Below are 9,801 nucleotides of genomic sequence, written 5' to 3' on the forward strand. Positions count from 1 at the left end.
CTGTACTATTAAACCTCTCTCCAGCTGCACTACCATGGACCCAGGCACGCCTGCTGTCCTGTACTATTAAACCTCTCTCTGGTGCACTACCATGGACCCAGGACACGCCTGCCGTCCTGTACTATTAAACCTGTCTATGGCTGCCCTACCATGGACCCAGGACACGCCTGCCGTCCTGTGCTTTTAAACCTCTCTCTGGCTGCACTACCGTGGACCCAGGACACGCCTGCCGTCATGTACTATTAAACCTCTCTCTGGTGCACTACCATGGACCCAGGACACGCCTGCCGTCCTGTACTATTAAACCTCTCTCCAGCTGCACTACCGTGGACCCAGAACACACCTGCTGTCCTGTACTATTAAACCTCTCTCTGGTACACTACGGTGGACCCAGGACACGCCTGCTGTCCTGTACTATTAAACCTCTCTCTGGTGCACTACCATGGACCCAGGTCACGCCTGCCGTCCTGTACTAATAAACCTCTCTCTCGAGCTGCACTACCGTGGACCCAGGACACGCCTGCTGTCCTGTACTATTAAACCTCTCTCTGGTGCACTACCATGGACCCAGGTCACGCCTGCCGTCCTGTACTATTAAACCTCTCTCTCGAGCTGCACTACCGTGGACCCAGGACACGCCTGCTGTCCTGTACTATTAAACCTCTCTCTGGTGCACTACCATGGACCCAGGTCACGCCTGCCGTCCTGTACTATTAAACCTCTCTCTCGAGCTGCACTACCGTGGACCCAGGACACGCCTGCCGTCCTGTACTATTAAACCTCTCTCTCGAGCTGCACTACCGTGGACCCAGGACACGCCTGCCGTCTAACTGGATCAAATTTCTCTGTGGTCTTTGATACAGTGGAGATTGGCAACTCCTGCTCTCCAGTACTTTTGAATCTTTTGTGGCCTTCAATATATTGAACCCCTACCATGCCTGCTCTCTTGTACAAATAAACCCCTCCATGGCCCTCAATACCATGGACCACAGACGCGCCTCTTATGTACTATTAATCCTCTCACTGGGGCATTACACCATGCTCCATGCCACATCCGATCGCTTGTATTATTACATTTCTCTGTGGCCTTTCATGCCATGAACCGTGGCCATGGCTGTTCTTTTGTACTATTAATCCTCTCTGTGACCTTCAATACCATGGGCTAAAGACACGCCTGCTGTTTGATAGGACCATGGCTACTCTCTTGAACCTCCTCTGTCCTTCAGTACCAGGGACCACACCCATTCCTGCTATCAGGTAGCAGCAGGACATGAGATACTATAATTCCTTTTAAATGCTGTCAATATTTTGCCCTTCTCAAAGACAGAAGGAAGGATGTTGAGACCAGACGTCTACCAGGATGTCAGAGGCGACCCCCGGGACCCCAGAGAACAGTGTGACTTGAACAGCAACAACAGCAACAAGTAGACAAACGATAATCAACAAACACTGGAGTCAAAGGCACAAGCAAAGGAGCAAAGACTGCACAGCCAGGGGAAAGGGAAGGAAGAACACAAGACAAGAGCTGGGACGTAAGGCTGTGTGGAGAGCCAAGACAGCTAGGAGATGCTGTCAGGCACTGAACCATGTTTGCGACCATGGAGTTGGAGGCATGTGGAAGAGGTCGTGACCATGGATTTGGATGCACGGGTAGAGAGCTTGACCATGGAGATGGATGAACAGGGAGAAGGCATGACCATGGAGTTGAATGCATGGAGAGAGGGCATAGCCATGGAGTGGGATGCAAGGGGAGCGGTCGTGACCATGGATTTGGATGCACGGGGAAAGGCATGACAGAAGAGTTGGATGCATGTAGGCTAGGGTGTGACCATGGAGTTGGATCCATTTTGGAGAGGGTGTGACCAAGGAGTTGGATCCATTTTGGAGAGGGTGTGACCATGGTGATGCAAGCATGTGGAAGAGGGTGTGTCTATGAAGTAGGATGCATGGGGAAAGGCTGTGACCATGGATTCTGATGCATGTGGGAGAGGGTGTGACCATGGAGTAGGATGTATATGGAAAAGAGGGCATGACCATGGAGTTGCATGCACAGAGAGAAGGGTTGAACATGGAGTTGGATTCACAGGGAGAGGGTGTGACCATGAAGTAGGATGCAAGGGGCAGAGGGCGTGGCCATAGAGTTGGATGCACAGGGAGAGGGCGTGACCACGGAGTTGGATGAATGGGTAGAGGGCGTGATCATGAAGTAGGATGCATGGAGAGGGCTTGAACATGAAGTAGGATATATGTGGAAGAGGGTGTGACCATGGAATAGGATGCATGGGGAGAGGAGGGCGTGACCATGAAGTAGGATGCATGTGGAGAGGGCGTAACCATGAAGTAGGATGCATGGGGAGAGGGCGTGATCATGAAGTAGGATGCACAGGGAGAGGGCGTGACCATGAAGTAGGATGCACGTGGGAGAGGGTGTGACCATGGAGTTGGATGCTTGGGGAGAGGGCGTGGCCATGGAGTTGGATGCATGAGGAGAGGGCGTGGCCATGGAGTTGGATGCATGAGGAGAGGGTGTGACCATGGAGTTGGATGCATGAGGAGAGGGCGTGACCATGGAGTTGGATGCATGGGGAGATGGCGTGACCATGGAGTTGGAAGCATGGGGAGAGGGCGTGACCATGGAGTTGGATGCATGAGGAGAGGGTGTGACCATGGAGTTGGATGCATGAGGAGAGGGCGTGACCATGGAGTTGGATGTATGAGGATAGGGTGTGACCATGGAGTTGGATGCATGAAGAGAGGGCATGACCATGGAGTTGGATGCATGAAGGAGAGGGTGTGACCATAGAGTTGGATGTATGAGGAGAGGGTGTGACCGTGGAGTTGGATGCATGAGGAGAGGGAGTGACCATAGAGTTGGATGCACGAGGAGAGGGTGCGACCATGGAGTTGGATGCATGAGGAGAGTGCGTGACCATGGAGTTGGATGCATGAGGAGAGGGTGTGTCCATGGAGTTGGATGCACGAGGAGAGGGTGTGACCATGGAGTAGGGTGCATGTGGGAGAGGGTGTGACCATGGAGTTGGATGCATGAGGAGAGGGTGTGACCATGGAGTTGGATACATGGAGAGAGGAGGGCGTGGCCATGAAGTAGGATGCATGAAGGAGGGTGCGAACCAGTAGACCTGGGAAACGCTGTGAACCTTCCTTAGATATTGGCTGAGGTTCATCGACCGGTATTTTCGATATGTTGATATTCAAGCCTTAGCTGAACCTGAGTGATTGGAATCATCAGCATCATTACAGACCCGCTGACATTTTCCCATCTGGTGTCCAGACCCTGGAGTGATGCCTGGCCCAGCACATCAAACATACCCTTACTACCTTAAGATGAGAGCGACTGCTAGATTTATTGTACCCCACACTCCTAACTGAAGCACCACCACAACTGGTCTACCCAGGCGCCCCGTCGGTTCTGATGTACACCGCCACCGAATCCCAACTTGGATACCCGATGTGTCAGGTCCTGCAGTGCTGAAGCCGGCTGCTCCCTGAGAGGCTCTTGAGGGCTCAAGGGCTCACATCCTTCCAATGCAGCCAGAGCTGCACGCGCCTTTGCCTTCTTTCTGGTGAAGGCCGTCTCCTGGTATGTCTGCCCATGAACTTCAACCTCAGCCACATAGATCTGTCTGTGGCCACCACCCCCTACAGAGAAGGCCCTATACTTCGCATCACGCATCATTTTGATGAGTTCTCTCACCGGGTTCTTGCCACTTTTTGTTAGGACTGGTTCATCCTGTTTCGGTCTCGCTGTGTTATCGGGAGGAGTTGAGGCAGCTTGGTTGGCAGATGAGCACATCCAGGATTCCATCTGGCCTGACACCAGTCCCTCAGCCTGTAACACTTTTATGGCTAAATGGTTTTTGGCAGCATATTTAGAATGGCCTGAAGCTTTAAATGTATTTCCATCAACATTAGTAGCCATTGTGAACAGGGGTGCCTTAAATGTCCTAGTCTGGGAGACCTCAATGTAGTGGAGGTCAGGCCTCAATAGGCTGAGCCTCATAAGGGCAGTCATTCCCTGGAATGGGTCAGATCTGTAAGGTCCACGCTTACATTTACTGGTCAACCTGTCATGTTTAGGCTTTTTAATGGAACTATTCGTTGAGCCAAAGTTGAAGGCAGCGCTAGGAGTGATCTGCATTCTGTACGAAATGTTTGCATATTTTCTTTTGGATTTCATGCGTCGCTTGAAGGAGAACCCAGCAGTTCCAAGAACCTTGTGAACCAGACCAAATGCCACAAGCCTCAGGGCATGCTGGGCACTGCGAGTAATGGCTTCCCTTTGTCCCGTCTCAAGATGGCCGACAGCATCCGTCGCCTCATCCTCACAGGGATCATGCAGGCCTGGCCCACCTGGCAAAAGAAACCCCGAGGCCAGACATTCCAGCACCCTCCTGAAAGCCTCGGCAGCCCCCATTGGTCTGCTGACTGTTGCGATTACCCGCTGGCACAGAATCTCCAGATGCCAGCTACTGAGGGGCGCCCAAGAAGGAAGAGGACAGCACAGGCTCCTGAGAACACGAATGACTATAACACATGACTTCAGTCCAAGAGCTTGAGCGTGAAACCACTGAGTGCGCCTGACAGACCTCAAGGCAGCCAGGCATGTCTGTCTGTCGAGGGCATCAAGGTTGTTGCTGGCTACTGTTCCACTATGAGTCATCTGGTCCTTTTCATCTGGTGCTGAGGCAGATGCCAGTCTGACAGTCAGTTTCAGGAGAGGTTCCAGACCCCGCTGTACCACAACAGCACCTTCCGGTATGCTCTCACTTACGGTATACCTCTCCTCGATTGCAGAAAACTCTAGAGACAGATGTTCTACCACCCTCTTGAGAAGAGTGACTGTAGGCGCGTCCCGGCACAAAAGAACCATCTCCAGGTCCACATCTCCTTTCAGCAGAAGGCCCTTACCTACCAGACCCACACCGATCACTCCTTGGAGAGCTCGAAACTCATTCCCTAGCTTCTCGGCTGCTGCTTTTTCCTTTTTTTTCTGTCTTTCTTCTGTGACGCCTGGTTTGTCCTGTACCTCGTCTTCCTCTCCGTCAGCATCATAACTCTCATCCTCCAGCTCCGCCTCACTCTCTGTGCTGCTAAAACCTTCCATGGCCTCTTCCGTGTTGTCCTCTTGAGCTGTCCTCTGCTCTAATGAAGCTCTCTGGGATTTCTCCTGCCCTTCTATGCTGTCAGACAGTGATTTCAGGGCCTGCTCTGTGTGGGCAATGATAGTCCTAACAGCTTCCATCTCTTCCTGGGTGGGGTAGAAGGCCGAATGCCTGGCCATAACATGGCGGCTATCTTTCAAGAATAGGAACTGTGGATGCATGACTGTCACCAGTGCCAACGGACTCTTGCTCGCCTTCTTAGGGATGCTTTGGCACTACGGATTCCTCTTGACTCCCCTTCATGCTATGGTGATGCCTGAGATAGGAGCATAGCCCTCACAGGGGTGTGAACCACAAAGCTCCTCATCGTACAATATGCACTGAGTGGCCATGTTACCCAGCAACAGAGGTCAACTCTGAGATATGAAGTTAGAACCTCCAACCCAATGGCCTTGTCTCTGTGATGTCATCACTTCTCATGGAATGAGTCTGTTAACTGTGAGAGGACATCATCTCTGTGCTATGGAACAGAAATGTGAGAAACTGAGCCCATTGGCCCACAAAGTCAAACTAAGATGGGTGGTTCACAGCTTCAGAGGTCACAGTTTAGCCCGGGGCACCACAAGAATCCAAATCATCAATCAGTTCTTCTTTACTGGATGAAAGGAAGTTCCAACCCTTCTTGTGACTCCTCTAAGACACTCAAAGTAAGTAACTGGGCTCAGGCCCAGGTCTAGGGCAATGCAAGATGTTACAAAAGAAGAGAATTTGGTTATGACCAGATATAAATTCTACACCCAACACCAGAAGGTAGAAGAGAGTATAGATGAATTTGTACCTAGGTTGCCTGAGTTGTCCACCAAGTGTTCCTTTGGTATGATGACTGATGAACCTATTAGACATCAACTTATTGTTCAATGTTACAATAAAAAGATTCAGGAGAGGTTGTGGGCAGCGAAGAATCCTACTTTGAACAATGCTATAGGGACCGCCAAGGTTTTAGAACAATCCGATTTGTGCATGAAAGAGTTGGAGAGGAAGGAACAGAAAGCGGACGTTTCTGAAATAGGGGTTGTGAGAAAGTAAACTCCTGCTAGCGTCTCTTCTGCAAAGTCTATGACTTCTAAAAGGCGAGCGCTGGCTTCTGCTAGCACAGGCTAAGTGTTGCAGTCGATGTGGCAGTGTAGGTCAAGGTTCGGATTCCAAGTTTTGTCTTGCCAGTAACAGGGAGTGCAGAAGGTGTGGTCGCATAAGATTATTTTGCGAAGGTATGCAGGATGACACGCAGAGAGAAGGCAGCTTTTGTCACTGAAGAGTCCACTGAGCCTGTTGAATTAGTTGACAGGATTTTGAGTTAAGGCTGTGGTGATGATGCGGATAATGAGGGGCGTAGGCAGAATAGACCAAAGGCAATGTTTAAGGTCAATGGTTGTGATGTACTGCTTATGGTTGACACAGGATCAAAGGATACCATTGTGCCCAAAACTTTATTTACACAGTTGTAGGGAGGCACGTTGTTGAAAACTAAGGACATTTCATTTTCTGGTTCCCAAGGGGAAACAATTGACATTGTGGGCTTTATAGGATCTAAAAGAGAGTTTGGAGATAAGACCATTGAAGGAAAAGTTTATGTGTCTGAGGATGGTCTTGCCATTTTGGGATGGGTTCATCAATACGATTTGCACATAATAGTTAAGCCCAGGGCGTTCATGCAAGTAATGGTTGTGGAAGACAAATCCATTAGCAACATTTTGAAGCAGGTTTTTGATGGAAAATTTGGCATGTTGAAAGGTTATCTTCAGAAGAGAATGTTAAAGAAAGGAATTCCAGTGCAACATAAACTGAGGAGCATCACCGTTGTTGTCAGGAAAGGTGTGAAAGAAATGTTGGGTGACATGCTACATGTCGCAACCATTCTCGTGGGATTCACGCTATTTGGATTACGGCCGATTGAGCTCCGACACTGAACCTTATTATCAAGTTAAATGACCTTTATGGCCCGGCTATCTTGAAAACGCCGCTTGTATCCTGCGATTGTTTGCCTTTCTAAGCGGGCTCGTGGAACAGTTATCTGGGCTCAGATCCCAGAAGGGCATCCTTTTGGATTTGTTCCCCGTTTACCAAACCGAAAATAGGATAGAAAAATAGGAGAAGTGGGGACAGCGTTTAATCTATTTCCTGTCAATATCTGCCTGATTGATCTACTCCTAGAACCTTTAGCTCCTGTGGACTCTAGTGAAATTTGATTTAGAACATATTTGCACGGAACATCCTTGTACTTTTTCAATTCCAACGCAGGTCCCATTTTGTGGGGGTTTGTTTCTTACGCCCTGAAGAAGGTGGTACTCCTGAGTTGGAGTTGTCTCACAGAAACGCGCGTCGGCGTTGTTAATTAGGCCCTCTCCATTCCCATTGATTATGTACTCTAGATAAGTGTTTCGACATTTATCCTGAATAACCATCAGAATATCGTGGGATTACCGATGCTACTCCTTTGATTTGGGCCCACGAGAGTCTTTGGTCTTTTGTTGAATGAATTATGTAATGTTGTATGAATGTGAGCTGTTTGAATTTGAGTGTATGTAGTTTTGATCAAAAACATTCCTTCTCCTTTCTCCCCTGATTGGGAACCTGTTTTTGTTCTCCATTCTGTGGCATATTCCTTTTTGTATAAATTCCAGATATTTATTGTGTGTGTTTAACACCTTTATTTATTTTTTGTTATAATGCACTTTGTGATTCATTTATTGTGATTATTTTTGTATAAAAATCCAACAAATTCTATTTATGTATTATAAAAAGTGATATTAACAAATGAAATAAAAAAAAGAGTTGTATTATTTAGTTTGGTGACTTCAAGTGTTTGTATGCCATATTACCTTAATCCGATTTGAGTGTCATTCTCTGCTTATTTTATGTATGATACACTGTACATCTCTCAATTATAGGGGTAGAGTTTACTCTGTTGTTGCTTGGTTCTTATGCTACACGAGGGGATCATACAACCAGGGAAAGCCTCCAATTGACTTTTGCCAGTCGTTATCACACGCAAATTGGATGGTCATCTGAGGTTCTGTGTGGACTTGAGATCACTCAATCAGAACATTGTGGCCGATGCTTATCCCTTGCCAAACATCAATGAATTACTACTAACGCTGAACGGTGGGAGATATGTTTCTAAATTAGATCTCAAGAGTGCATACCATCAAATCAAGCTTCACCTAGAGTCGTAGCCTATCACTGTTTTTATCACTTTAGAGGGAACTATTCAGTTCACATGCATGCCATTTGGCCTCTCTTCAGCGGCAAGCGTGTTCCAACATATGATGCCAGAGGTGTTCAGAGGAATGGATCATTCTTTATTTATTTATTTATTTACGAACTTATAAAGCGCATGGTTACACTTAGAACAGTGTGTCCCCGCGCTGCGATGAGGCAGCCAGAGCAGTTACTGAGGTCTATTCCGAAGGGAACAGGAGAGTCTTCAATTTCTTGCTAAAGATGCCTTCAACGGGCTCCAATCGAAGGCATACTGGAAGTTTGTTCCAGAATTGGGCCGCCAAAAACCGAAAAGAGCGGCCCCCCATCCTGGCTCTTTTCACCATCGGGATACAAACCAAACCCAACCCCTCAGACCTGAGGCGTCGGGTGGGAGTGTAGGGGGTGAGGAGGTTCCGTAGATAAACTGGAGAGGTCCCATGCATAATATGGTGGCACATACATAGTGCCTTAAAACGAGCTCGTTCCCGTATTGGGAGCCAATGTAAGGCGGTAAGAGCCGGTTTAGAAGGTGCTCTCCTCGGACGCTTCAGAACTAATCGGGCCGCTGCGTTCTGCACGCATTGGAGTCTCTGAGTACACCTTTCTGTAGCACCCAAATAGAGGACATTCCCATAATCAAGACGGGAGGTCACGAGTGCATGAACCAGGGTCTTCCTGGCAGCAGCGGGCAGTATGTCCAGAATCTTCCTAAGTCCCTTTAGAACTCCGAAACATGTGCCCGCAACCCGTCTGGTATGATAATCAAATGAGAGGTGGGTATCCATCCAGACCCCAAGGTTTTTTGCCTGGGCACAGGGAACTGGAGTAGGGCCCAAATTCTGCGGCCACCACGCGGACGACCAGACAGAAGGAGCTTTTCCCACCACCAGTACCTCAGTCTTATTGCCGTTAAGTTTTAAACAGTTTGTGTCCATACAGGCTGCAAGTTCTTGGAGGCACGCCACCAAGTTGGGCGCCGCCGATTGTTGATTCTGAGTCAGGGACACAACCAACTGGGTGTCATCGGCGTAGGATACCACTCCAATCCCAAAACCTTCAGCAATCTCAGCCAAGGGAGCCACATACAGATTAAAAAGGTTGGGGCTCAGAATTGAGCCCTGAGGGACCCCCTGCTGCAGTGCCATCACCTTCGAGTAGAACTTACCCTGCCTCACCTGAAAGCTCCGATTATCCAAGAAAGAGGTGAGCCAGCCTAAGGCCCTCCCAGACACTCCTTCCTTCTTCAGACGGTCAACCAATATCTGGTGGGCCACCGTGTCAAAGGCCGCACTGAGATCAAGCGGAATAGGGCCACAGTTTGACCCGTGTCCACGAATTGCCGGATGGTCTCAGTGGCCAGAAGAAGGGCCGACTCCGTCTAATGACATGCACGGAAGCCCGATTGGGTAGGGTGTAA

The 9,801-nt window shown here is 49.0% G+C and overlaps 1 pseudogene; it reads right to left on the bottom strand.

The window, feature by feature from the left end:
* Positions 1 to 3,382: 3,382 nt before the first annotated feature.
* LOC146783034 (interleukin enhancer-binding factor 3 pseudogene) lies at positions 3,383 to 5,344 on the bottom strand (annotated as a pseudogene).
* Positions 5,345 to 9,801: the final 4,457 nt, after the last annotated feature.

This window comes from Triturus cristatus, chromosome 12 (assembly GCF_964204655.1).
Source record: "Triturus cristatus chromosome 12, aTriCri1.1, whole genome shotgun sequence".
In the NCBI taxonomy this organism is placed as follows: domain Eukaryota; kingdom Metazoa; phylum Chordata; class Amphibia; order Caudata; family Salamandridae; genus Triturus; species Triturus cristatus.